Below are 12,301 nucleotides of genomic sequence, written 5' to 3' on the forward strand. Positions count from 1 at the left end.
AAAAAAAAAAAAAAAAAAGAAAGAAAGCACCCCCTGCACCACACTGCAATCCTTTGTACTCTATTCTCGTCTCAGAGTTTTGGGCCCACACATACATATCCAGCGTGTTTTTCAAGCCACCGGAACTTGGAATCGAACACATAGTTGGCCATGTAGGATCCAGTTCCTTAACCACAATGCAACCTGACTGCCCTATCGGAAGACAATTTTATTTCAGTTGTTGCCAGGTCATAAATTCTTTCTCTTGCCTTCCCTACCACAAACTTATAGGTCCTTCCCCAACATAATTCTCTCTGTTCTCTTCTCCCTCTTCTGCCCTGACTGGAGTAGGGTTAGAAGGCTTGGTGGTTGGTGTCTTCAGAGAGGTGGGAGAGAGAAAGCGTCAGTCAAGAGGAGAGAAGGGCCAGCTGCCAGCACTCACTGAGGGCCCATAAGTGCTGTTAAGAATAAACCCAGTGTATTCTTTTTTTTTTTTTTATCTTAAGGAAAGATTTTGATTTTCTTTTGTTTAGTGTTTTTAATGACTAAGAAAATCTCTCTCTGAGGAAAATCTTCACAATCTAATATTCATCAACCTGTTTCAAGTCAGTTAAGTCAGCTGGGTAGAGCCTGGTGTAAATGAAATGAAAACCACAGGTTTTTCTCTATCTTTGTTGAGTAGGTTGGTTTCACAGAGAATAGCTTCTGTATTATCACAGGAAAAGAAACCAACAGAACTGTGTTCCTACCACCAGTGTGCTAACACTATGTGGGTTTACTTATGTTGTCTTTTAATCTTCACAATATCACTATGAAGTAGGTATTATTACTTTCATTTCCTGGGAGGAGAAGTATCCTCACAACATCGCTATGCAATAGAGGATGCTACTCCCATTTACAGCCAAGAACGGGGCCCATAGAGAGTGGCAGCTGTACTGATTCGGTTGGGACATCAGTATAGTCTCTGTCTGGGCCTATCTAGGTAGTGCCTCACTGGAGACCATGTTCCAAAGCCTGGATTTTAGTTTTCAAGGTCCATACATTGGACTCTTTCTGTTCACTAAGAAATGATTAGACTCTACAATGGCATAGTGAGGCCATCAAGATTTTAATATGGATAATAGGTCAACCAGAACCTTATGTCTTTATTTTTAGGGTCTTTTGCTTTCTCTCCATCTCTCTTTCACTCTGTCTCCCTTCCTTCCTTCCTTCCTTCTTTTTTCTCTCTCTCTCTCTCTCTCTCTCTCTCTTTCTTTCCCCTTCTTCACTACACTCTGTTCATCTGGCTAATTCAGTACCCACCTCAGATCCAATATCCACCTGAAATTTTTCCTGGTCCTTCTACTCTATTTGCCTTCACCCTGCTCCCAACTTAAAATGCTCTAATAAAGCCTTGTACTTCCCCTATAAAAGCTTATGTTGGAGTGTGTATTTGTCTGATCACCTTCACCACACTTACAGTTCCTCGAGGTCAGAGTCCATATCACTGTTCTTCTGACTCATACTTAGCATAAGTCTATGTATGTAGGAGATGCTCAATCAAAGATTCTTGTCAGGCCAGTCCAATGGCCTAGTGGTTGAGGGAGCTGGATTCCATGTGGCCAACCATGATTAAATTCTGGCCCTGGTGGCTTGCAAAGCATGCCGAGTGCATGTATATGGGGGCCTAGAGTCCTGAAAAGAATAAGAAATGAAGGAGAGGAACCAGCAGTTGGCATAATGGTTACATCACTGGACTCCCACATAGTCGACTGTGGTTCAAGTCCTGAACCTGGCAGTTTAAGACTCATGCCAGGCATGTGTGCGTGCTTGCCCAAAATTCTAAGAGGAGAATGGAGAAGAAGAGATTGTGCATGATTACCCCCCCCGGGGGGGGGTCTTTCTGTCTGTCTTTCTGTCTCTGTCTCTCCAGCAAGCACATTTGAACTATAGCAAAATCTAAAAAAAAAAAAAAAAAAAGAAGGGATTGTGGTGTGACTTACACCCCATTGGTGGAGTATGTTCTCTCTCTTCTCTCTCTATGTGTCTTTCTGGTGAGCACATGTGCTTCTGGGAAACTTTTTAAAAAAGATTATTGAATACATAAATGAAGAATGGAAGACCGATGTCCAAGTGCTGGCCCTAGTACTTTCTGTCAATAAGTATGCTACTTTTTTCTTCTAAAGACTTATTTATTTTATTTATAATTATTATTTTTAATTTGACCAGAGAGAGAGGAAGTCACTAAATCCAGGACATGAACCATGGTTGGCCATGTGAGTCCAGCACCTTAACCACTGCACCACCTGCTGGCCCCAATTGTGCAACTGTTAACAATTCTCTCATACACTTAGGGCTTCAGTCTCCTGATTTATAGAAAGAGAAATTGCTTTGAGATGATAGAAAGTTCTTTTCAAACATGAATGTCCTGGGATTCTAATGCATCTCACTAGCCATTCAGGAACCCTCAATCAACAATCATTTCTTGCAAATGTTAGTTGGGAGCATTGCCATGGACTTCATTTCTTGAACATGGATTGATTATTTCACTTTCTTCCCTTACGTACATCAACGATCAACAGATTTGTACCTAATTTAGTGTTGCTGTTTTTGTCCTGGACCACATGAGTTTATTTACTACAGGATACCGTCTTATTACCCCGATTGACACATCCAAAAATAGCTTTCGATCCTGAGAAAATAATAAATTCTCCTTATGTCCACATTTTGTTCTTCTACCTATGTGTTTTTACCAAAAGGTGTTAATGAAATCATTTGTTGTACTAGGAATTCAAGTGAAATTGATTAAATAAATTATTATGTGAGAACAACAGTATCAAATATGAAAAAATAATCTACAAATATTGCTGATTATGCACAGTACTTAAATTGGGAATGGACATAATAGACTACATGTTAACTGTGTAGAATGTTTAATATGGAAATAAAAGCAATGTGGAACTGGCAGGTAGCATGGTGGTTAAGGGCACTAGACTCCCACATGGCAGACCTCGGTTTGAATCGGGACCTGGTAGCTTGCTTTCTCACTTTCCACCTCTCTCTCTGTGTGTCTCTCTCTGATCAAACTAGAAAATACTACTACTAATAAATAAGCTTAAATAATTCTTTTTTTTTTCTTTTTCTTTTTTTTGGAGAGGTTTTTGCTATAGGGCGCATGCGCTCGCCAGACAGAGAGACAGAGAGATAGAAAGTGAGAAATCACCCCCCAGAGGGGATGGCCACACTGCAGTCCCTTCTCCTCCATTCTCCTCTTGGGATCTTGGGCATGCACGCACACGTGCTCAGCGTGAGTTTAAGCCACCGGGTCCTGGACTCGAACCATGGTTGACTACGTGGGAGTCCAGCGACATAGCCATTACGCTAACTGCTGGTCCCAGCTTAAATAATTCTTTAAAAACATAAAAGAAAAGGAATGAAACAAACTACTAGCATACTAGCAATAAAAGCATGAAGTTGATTATAAATAATTGCAATAGCTCACGATGTTTGCTGCTGGGTCAACTCCATAATATAGGAATACGTCAAACTACGATTGTATTTGAAAGCTAGCCTGTGGCTTGGTGGTTACATGAACTGGATCCCAGATGGCCGACTACTTGATTTGAGTCCTGGACTCAGCAGCCTGAAAAACATGCCAGGCACATGTCTGTGTATGCCCAAAACCCTCCAAGGAGAAAGGGATGGAGAAGAGATTGTGGTGTAACCATTCCCCGTGGGGGAGTGCTTTCTTGCTTTCTCACTATCTCTCTCTCTCTCTCTCTCTCTCTCTGTCTCTCTTTAGCAAACATACATGCCCTCTGGCAAATCTTTTTTAAGAAAGAAAATATTTTATTTGAGACTTAAACATCTTGGCACTTGTCGCCTTTTATGTCCCTAAAGCTTATTACCATAGGAATCAGAATCTTACCATGCCTCAGGTACTTTTGCTTGTAAATTAAATATATTTGGTTATTTCATTAATATATATTATGTAATAAACTGAGATAGTAATTTCCTAAGAGTTCCTATAGGTGCAGTTAATTTTCCCTTAAACTCGATGTACGTTTTCTGGTAACAGTGACTAATTCAAGGCTTGAAAATAGGTTGAATAGTTTTCAAAAATTACTTAACACTATTGTTAATACTATTGAAAAAAATGTACCTGACAGGATAAAAATATTTGTATTCTAAGTAAGTCACAATATACAAAAATAAATGAACTCGAGTCTGTATTTAATTGAACATTTTCTTGCCCTAGTATAGAATTTATCTTTAGATAAAAACTGTGTTTAGCCTAGCTTGTGGGCTAATTAGCATTAAGTTGCTTTGATTTGTTTTGCTTTCCTTCTCTCTCCATTACTTCCCTGGCTCCTTGCTTATTTAGCAATTCATGATGGTCTCTGACCTGCTGACTCAACAAAGCCCACTTCCAGGTCAGATGGCCATGACCTCGTGTGGACAGAACACAGTCTGTTAGCAACACACCAGGAAAATGGCAAAGACAAATGGATTTGTTGTTTCACTGTCGAGAAGTTATTCTGAGCACAAATCGTAGCCAATAAAAATGATTTGATGACTCAGATACTTGATACAGAAACCTTGATGAACATCTACACTCCTTCAAGAAAGTAAGAGTATGTTTTTATTTCATATTGAAAATAAATTGTGGTGATTTGTTTTGGGTACATCTTTTACATTTAATTATAGACTATTTAAATTACTTTGAAAAGGGTAGATTAAAATCTTAAAGCAATGCCCATATTTACATATCCTAGTCTTAAAAGTGAATTCCGATTTTTATGCTATGAGGTACACAAATATATAAATTAAAATGGGGTATAGGGATATGCAAATTAAAGTTTAAATCCTAAAAGTTACTGCTCATGTTGATGATTAACTGAATAATTATGCTTTTGTCTATATTCTTTTAAAATGGGTGGTAAAGGATGGTAGTAAGGGATGTAGTTCATAAACAAGGTAGTCCTTTGTCTCATAACTCTTTTAAATTACTATTCTCAATAAGCTGTTTAAAGCAGCATTATAAGAAAATAAGAAAGGTCTGGCCCTACAGTGCAGTGGCTAAGGGTCTGTGCACTGGAATCCAGATCCTTCATGGCCAAACGCAGTTCTAGTCCTGACCCTGTCAGCTTGAAAAACATGCCAGGTACATGTGTGTGTGCCCCAAATCTTGACCAGATGGAGAAACAGAGAAAAAGGGATTGTGGCATGGCCATGCCCCATTGGGGGATGCTTTCTTACTTTTTTCTTTCTTTCTTTCTTTCTCTGGCAAGCTCACTTGTCCTCTAGCAATTAAAAAAAAGAAAAGAAAAGAAACAACTTCATTATCAAAAGATTGAGAAACCCAGTTTTAACTAATCTGCCCTAAAAAAAAAAAAAAAAAAGAGTTGATAAATGATAGAATTTGTAACAGAGTAGAAACAAAGAAAAAGAGCTTTTTTACTGGAATAATGCAGTGAGCTATTCCCATGGAGCTGGAATCCAGACCTTCTAGGGGAGGCAGCAGGGTAAGAATTCAAAAACCCAAGAAAAGACACACATTTGATAAAGTTCAAAGTAAGAAGAAAAAAAAAAAAAAAAAAAAAGCAGGGGCCAGAACAGTTCCTCACACATAGTAGATACTCAATAAATAGTTTGAGTGAATAAATGAAGTTAGACTGCCTGGCCATATCAAGCATTGGGATAATTTACTTCTGATAAAAGCACACAAAAATGAACAGGGGGCAATAAGTAAGAGTGATGAGAGACTTAAGCTGTTTGGGCACCTGCTAGAAGTCTTATTCATGTTTAAATGAAAACAGGGTTTCAGATACCAATTTGCCTCTCTGACATTTTCATCTCTAGGAAAGTAAAGGAAACGAAGGAAACTGCTATTTTGGATTTAATTTTAACCAAGGAGAGATTGGTTGGTGAAACAGAAGTAGAAGGGAACTTTATCATTTACTTAACAAATACGTTTTGAATGTCTGCTGTGTGCCAGGTACTTGGAAGATTGTCAACACATTTTAACTTTTGTGATAACTGTGAAGCAGGTGATGAATATGGCCAGACATGTACCACAGTGATTAGGAGGGAAATTCCAAATACTTTGAAGAAGTAAGTATGATTCTAGAGCCTCTGAAAGAAAGGAGACACTCAACCCCTAAATTTGTGTTAGCGTCCTTCCTATGTACTCCCCAAATTCTTCAGACCTCCCTTCACAAATCCGTTGTTTACTGTGACAACTTACACTTCAAGAGGGCAGGCCTGTATCTTTCATGTACCCAGTGAATACAACAGTACCTGGTCCATAGCTGATACTCAATTAATTATATATATGAAGAGACTTTAGAAAGGTCGTGGAGGGCTAGATGGTGGTGTGGCGGTTGAGGTAGCTGGAACCCAAATGGCCAAATCCTACAATTCAAGTCTTGGACCTAGTGGCCTGAAATACACACCAGACATGTGTGCATGCCTGCCCAGTATCCTGAAAGGAGGGTGCTTTCACTTTTCCTCTCTCCATCTTTCTATGGCGAGTACAAGCATCCTTTGGCAAAGATTAAATTTTAAAAAAAAATTGTGGAAAGGTGGAATTAAAGTACAAAAACTGTTTTGGTGCAAAAAATTGTGAAATCTAAGCATAATTTTTTCATAATACATGTTTTCTATGAAAGTTTTGAAGCCCTCTTCTATGTGTCTGTGTGTGTAATGGATAAATCATAAACAGTAATGAAATTCTGATAATATAATCATGAATATTTTCCCAAATTATCCAAGATTGTGCATGCATTTTTGTGTGTATATACTACAAGTCTAACATTCTACGATTCTTTGAATGATTAGATTAGAGGTTTAAGTGCCAGCAGATGGCATGGTGGTTAAGGCGCTGGATCCCACATGGCTGACAGCACCGTTTGAGTCCTGGACCCAGCAGCTTGAAAAACATGACAGGCGTGTGTGCATGTGTGCCCAGAATCCCCTAGAGGAGAACAGAAAAGGGATTGCATTATGGCCATCCCCTCTGAGGTGGTGATTTCTCATTTACCATCTCTGTCTCTAGTGAACATGCACACCCTATGGCAAAAATCTAAAGAATTAAAAATTTAAAAAAAAATTTTATAAAAAAGGAGTTTGATTGTTCTAAAAAATGAAGAAGAGAAAAAGTGAGGAAGAGAGATAGCTGTGGCTGAAAAGGGCACACTTGATTTAACTCAAAATATGAAAGATCAATTAAAAGAAGAATGCGAGTGAGACAAATAACCAAGAACAAACACCAAAGAGGTAGAGGAGAATGCCCTTGGAACAGTGTCAGGAAGCCTAGAGTCCAGGCTGAGCTGAAGAATGTAAGACATTCTAAAAACAACAAAAGAGACTTAAAAAGCTGGCAAGGAAAAAAAATCCTACAGAAAATGAAGGTAACAAAATAAGCCAGAGAGAGAACACTGGAATGCTTGTGATGGCCAGTGAGTTGTGCCCATTTTTGATAATGACATATTTATCATTTCTTTCAAGACTGGAATACAACTTTTGCCATAGTTTTTATTTTAAAAACTTGTTTTACTTTTGTGGGGTGAATGAAAGCGAGGAGGCGTCGGATGAGAAAAACAAAGGTCTATTCAGCGCTTGCTATTGTTGCCTTTTAATCAAGGATACTTACTTCCCACCCATAAGGGTGAAAAATGTGAGTAAGAAGGAATTGAAGCCACAAGCGTCCTAATGCTATTGGAAAATCATGACGCGTTCTTGCACACAAAAACATGTCATGACTGTCCCGACGACCTAATGGATCCTTAGCCCTTCATCATGGGTTAGGGTCTCTTGGCCCAGGTTGGCCACAGATCTTTCACACCAGTGACTGTCCTCCAGAGAGCCATCATAAGGGAATTTCTGAGATTGGAGAAAGCTCCGAAAGCCTGGAGATTGACGAAAAGAGAAACATAAAATCCCAGAAAATGTTCAGAATTTATTCTGAAAACAAAGAGCACTCAGAAAAGGAAGTGATACTTATAAGGCACAAAGAAGTCAAGCAGGACTAAGTGATTTTTCTGTTCTGTAGAATAACTAGAATGTTGGGACCAGCAGATGGCATAATGGATACTTTGCTGGACTCCCACGTGGTTGACGGTTCAAGTCCCAAACTCAGCAGCTTAAAATTCACTCTGAGCACATGTCCATGGGTGCCCCCCAAATCCTGAGAAAAGAATGGAGGAGAAGGGATTGCAGCATGGCCACCCCCCACCCCCAGGGTGGTGATTTCTTGCTTTTTGTCTCTGGCGAGTGCACATGCCCTGTAGCAAAATCTCTCTCAAAATAAAATAAATAAATAAAAAGAATAACTAGAATGCAAAATGAAGAAAATGTGATAGATACAATGAACATAAATTTTGTCAAGGCAGTTTTCACAATATCTTAGGGTTTCATTGCGGATTTAATGGAGAAATACAAACTGAGTAACAAAGCAGTTAAATGGAATAATAATTAGGTTTGCATAACAAAACCTGAAGAGTGTTACTGAATAGGGTCAATGTGTTTGCAGAGGGCAGTCTACATGGATAGCTACTTCTATTTTCTCAGTTTCTGTTTGTCATTGTTGCAGATGATGATACATTTGATGAAACAGTAAAAATAACTGACATTTGAACCCTTATGTGTCAAATGCTGTTTTATTATTCTGTATTTACTAATTGAACAGTACAGGTTTGAACTCTGCGAGTCTACTCATACATAGATTTTTAAAAAAATACTGTGAATGTACTTTCTTTTTCTTAATGATTTTCTTAATAACATTTCATTTTCTCTAACTTCTTTTACTCTAAGGATATAGTATATAAAACATATAACAAAAATATGGGGTTTTTTTGCTTTGTTTTTAAGATTTTTGCCATAAGGCATGTGTACTCACTGGAGAAAAACAGAAAAACAGTGAGAGGGGAAGTAAGAAATCATCCCCTGAGGGGGATGGCCACACTACAATCCCTTCTCCTTCATTCTCCTCCTGGGATTTTTGGGCACACATGCATGCACACGTGCCTGACATGGTTTTCAAGCCACTAGGTCCAGGACTCAAACTGTGGTCAGCATATGGGAGTCCAGCCATATGTTTTAGTCAACTGTTTGTATTATCAGTAAGGCTTCTAGTCAATAATAGGCTATTAGTAGTTAAGTTTGGGGGGAATCAAATGTAAGTGGGAGCCGGCAGATGGCATGGTGGTTAAGGTGGTGGACTCCCACATGGCTAACCATGATTCGAGTCCTGGACCTGGTTGCTTGCTTTCTCACTCTCCCTCTCTCTCTCTCACACACACACACTCTCTCACTCTGGGCAAATTGAAGAAAAATAATAGAATTAAATACATAATTTTTTTTAAAAAAAAGTTGTAAGTGGATTTTTGAATGCATGGGGGGCTGTCGCCTGTACCCTCAGCATTATTCAAGGGCCACCTATGTTTTATGTAATCCTCACATTAATCCTATGCAGTTGATTTTCTTTTATCCTCATTTTACACATGAGTATGGTGGACTCCCACATGGCTAACCATGATTCGAGTCCTGGACCTGGTTGCTTGCTTTCTCACTCTCCCTCTCTCTCTCTCACACACACACACTCTCTCACTCTGGGCAAATTGAAGAAAAATAATAGAATTAAATACATAATTTTTTTTTAAAAAAAGTTGTAAGTGGATTTTTGAATGCATGGGGGGCTGTCGCCTGTACCCTCAGCATTATTCAAGGGCCACCTATGTTTTATGTAATCCTCACATTAATCCTATGCAGTTGATTTTCTTTTATCCTCATTTTACACATGAGTAAACTGCTGCACAGTAAGTTTAAGTAATTTCCTTAGGGTCACAGTTCTTAAGGGTCAGAGCCAAGATTTAGGTCCAGACTACATACTTAATGGCATAAGTAACATAAATATCTTTTAGTTTGCACATGAGCAAAGTGAAACAGACAGCTAAAGTGCAAAGTTATAGATTTGGTACTCAAAAGAATCCTAATAGACTTGAAAAATCGGCCTGATTAATAAGGCAAAATGAATTAAATTCATGCACTTAAATCCCACCCCTGCTTAAAAAAAATCGGCTGCAAAGTATAGCTTGGGGGAAATAGGATTCAATGATAAATCGGAAGTTTTGGGGGTTTTAATTGATTATAGGCTTATTATGACCAATGTACACTGTAATGTTATTATCAAGAAAATGCACTCATAGAGTGCATTAAAAATAAATTCAAAGGCAAGCAGGTGGCATGGTGGTTAAGGATCTTGACTTCCACATGTCTGACCAAGGTTTGAATCCCAGACCCAGCAGCTTGAGAAATCACACCAGGTGCATGTGTGTACATTTTTTGTGTCCAAAACCTGAGAGGAGAATGGAGGAGAAGATATTATGGTATGGCCATCCTCTCTGGGGAGTGATTTCTCACTTTTTCTCTCTCTGTCTCTCTCTGATAAGTGCATACACCCTATTGCAAAAACCTCAAAATATGTGTGTATGTGTGTTTGTGTGTGTGTGTGTACATATCGTTTACATACACATCTACATATGTATCAGGATGAGAAATGAAAATAAGTTCCAATGATCTGACAAAACAAACTGTTTTATCCACAAAATAATTACTTATAGATTTATAAAGTGCTTTCCATCTCTAACATCCTTTGATTCTATGAACTGTACTATTCTGTAACAAAACAGAGAGCTTATTTTGAATAAATCTGAGAGTTTCAGAAGTGTCCAATTTTTCAAAATTCATTTTATACATTCAATTAGTATATATCACTTAGATTGTAAAGTGAATTTACCCAACATGAATACACTTCTTTCCAATCCAGTTTAGGATACTATACACATTATCATCAACAGATAATAATCCATTTCAGTGTCCCTCCCATAAATGTCTTGCCTCTGTTTTTCTCCTTAATTTCTTTCCTCTATACCCTCCCCCTTCTCCCACCCTCTTCCCACACTGTCTTCAGTATCCCTAACCATTTTTCATGTATCCTCTAGTCTTTCAGTTTCTGCTGTAGAGTGTGGAGAGTTGGTCTATGTTAAGTGGAGATATACAATATCTCTCTTTCATAGCCTGGCTTGCTTCACTCAGCAGTAAATCTTCTATATTTGTCCACTTTCTATCAAATGCCAGGATCATGATTTTTTTTTTTTATGGCTGAATAGTATTCTATAGAGTATATGTGCCACACTTTTGCAATCTAGTCATGTGTTTGTGGACATTTGGGTTGGTTCCATGTCTCAACAACTGTTAATGGTGTCACAATAAACATAGATATGCAAGTACTTTTCCAGTTGAACATTCTCCTATCCTTGGGTAGATAACCAGGAGTGGAATTGCTGGATCATATGGTAGTTCTATTTGTACATCTTTGAGGAACCTCCATATTGTTCTAGTAGCTGGACCAATTTACATTCCCACAGTGTAGAAGAATTCCTCTTTCACCACAACCTCACAGCACTTATCATTGTTTGTTTGTTTATTTGTTTTAATCTTCACCATTCTGACTGAGGTCAGGTGGTATCTCATTGTGGTTTTGATCTGCATCTCCCTTATAATGAGGGATGTTGAGCATTTTTTTCATATGTTTTTAGACTGTTTATACATCTTCCTTCTTTGCTCAGTTCATTTTGCCATCTTTTAATTGGGTCGATTATTTCTTTTCTTTTTTTTTTTCAGGTAAGCTGCTTGAGTTCCCTCTGTATTCTGGTTATCAGTCCCTTATCTGAGGCATAGTTTACCAAAATATTCTTTCATTCTGAGGGCTGTCAATTCACACTAATTACTGTGTCTTTTGCTGTGCAGAAGCTTCTTAATCTGATGTAATCCCACTTGTCTATTTTGAGGATTATTACCTGTGTTTTGGGAGTCTTATTTAAGAAATCTTTCTACCCAAATGTCTCCCAGAGTTTCCCCAGTGTTTTCCACCAGTAGTTTTATAGTTTGAGATCTTTCATCCACTTTGAATTGATTTTTGTTAATAGTGAGAGCTAAGGGTCCAGGTTCATCTTTCTGCAGGTGGGTACTCAGTTTTTCCGGCACCATTTGCTAAAGATGTTTTCTTTTTCTCACTGGATTGACTGGTACCTTTTGTCAAAAATCTATTGGTTGTATGTTTGTGGATTTATTTTGGGGTCTCTATTCTATAGCATTTCTATATACTAACAACCAGCAGATTGAGGTAGAACTGAAGAAAGTAATCCCATTTACCATAGCCACAAAAAGTATAAGATACCTAGGAATAAATCTAACCAAAGAAGTCAAAGACCTCTACAAGGAAAACTATGAAAACCTAAAAAATGAAATTGAAAACTACACCAAAAAAGTAGAAGAACAT

At 38.2% G+C, this 12,301-nt stretch overlaps 1 protein-coding gene across 4 annotated transcripts in view; it reads left to right on the plus strand.

Annotated features, from left to right (window-relative positions):
* The window catches only part of SPATS2L (spermatogenesis associated serine rich 2 like), a 226,670-nt gene that overhangs the window by 68,325 nt on the left and 146,044 nt on the right, over window positions 1-12,301 (plus strand). The window contains exon 1 of one of the 4 annotated variants that reach the window (XM_014589531.2): window positions 5,954-6,072. The exons of 2 other annotated variants lie outside the window; for them this stretch is intronic. The gene's annotated coding sequence lies outside the window, so the exon portion shown is untranslated. Of the gene's footprint in view, window positions 1-5,953; window positions 6,073-12,301 lie in introns of those variants that run through there. One more of the 4 variants, XM_014589533.2, reaches the window with a different exon arrangement.

The sequence above is a fragment of the Tupaia chinensis genome, unplaced genomic scaffold (assembly GCF_000334495.1).
Source record: "Tupaia chinensis unplaced genomic scaffold, TupChi_1.0 Scaffold000361_2, whole genome shotgun sequence".
NCBI lineage: Eukaryota > Metazoa > Chordata > Mammalia > Scandentia > Tupaiidae > Tupaia > Tupaia belangeri.